This window comes from Carlito syrichta, unplaced genomic scaffold (assembly GCF_000164805.1).
Source record: "Carlito syrichta isolate Samal-C Ts95f unplaced genomic scaffold, Tarsius_syrichta-2.0.1 Scaffold307289, whole genome shotgun sequence".
In the NCBI taxonomy this organism is placed as follows: Eukaryota; Metazoa; Chordata; class Mammalia; order Primates; family Tarsiidae; genus Carlito; species Carlito syrichta.
Genome location: NW_007251385.1, coordinates 72,311 through 73,470, shown reverse-complemented (window position 1 = coordinate 73,470; position 1,160 = coordinate 72,311).

Below are 1,160 nucleotides of genomic sequence, written 5' to 3'. Positions count from 1 at the left end.
GTCCCCTGCCGTGCGGCAGTCCCCGCGGTCCTCCTTTCGGTTTCCTCGCCGCCCCGCGCCCCGCCCTCCCACAGCCCTTCCTCCCTGGAGGGCCGTTCGGTGCTCGTTTCCCGGGCACTCGCGGCCGCTTTCTTGTCCCCCGCCGCGGCTCGGGCTCTCCGGTGGACCTCCTTCCCCGCCCGGGGCGGGGTGCAGGTGGCGAAGTGGAGCTGGAGGCAGGAGCTGGAACACCCCTTACCCTCGCCACTCTGAGAACCCATTCTCAAACCTTCCTGGCAGCACTCTCGATTTTCTCTTGGTGTGGACCTCTGGAACTCGCTCCTGCCCACCCTTCTTTCTTTCTAAAACAGATATAGTACGGGCTTATTCTAATGATCCTTTTTACAGTCTCCGAATCTCAGCTCTTCAGTGTCTTACCAGATTATGCAAAGTGTTGATAGCCCACGGTATCTTTACCTTTTCGAATATCAAAAACAACAAACACACACACACACACATCTTTTGCAGGGTTTCATTGGTGTTTTTTTCCCTTAGCTTTTTTTAGGTGTGGTTGGCAAGTAATAATTGCATGTATTTAAGGTGTACAACGTAATATTTTGATATACATATGCATTGTGAAATGAGTATCATAATCAAGATAGCAAACATCCATCACCTCACCTAGGTACCAATTTTTGTGTGTGAGAAAGCTTTAGATCTACTCTCAACAAATTTCAAGTGTACTTTATTTTATTTATTTTTTTGAGTCGGAGTCTCACTCTATTGCCTAGGCTAGAGTGCAGTGGCACGCTCACAGCCACCGCAGCCTCAACCTGCTGGGCTCAGGTGATCCCTCTGCCTTTCAAGTAGCTGGAACCACATGTGTGCGTGCCACCGCGCCCGTTAATTTTTTGATTTATTGTAGAAATGTGGCCTCACCAAGTTGCCCAGGCTGGTCTGAACCCCCGGATTTAGGCAGTCTTCCTGCCTTGGCCTCCCAAAGTGCTGGGATTACAGGTGTGAGCCACCATACCCGGCTCAAGTGTATTTTATTACTAAATATAGTCACCTTGCTGTACATTAGATCTCCAGAACTTATGTGTCTTTTAAACTGAAAGTCTGTACCTGTTGACCAAAATCAGCTCCCTTTTTTTTTTTTTTTTTTGAAGTCTCACTCTGTC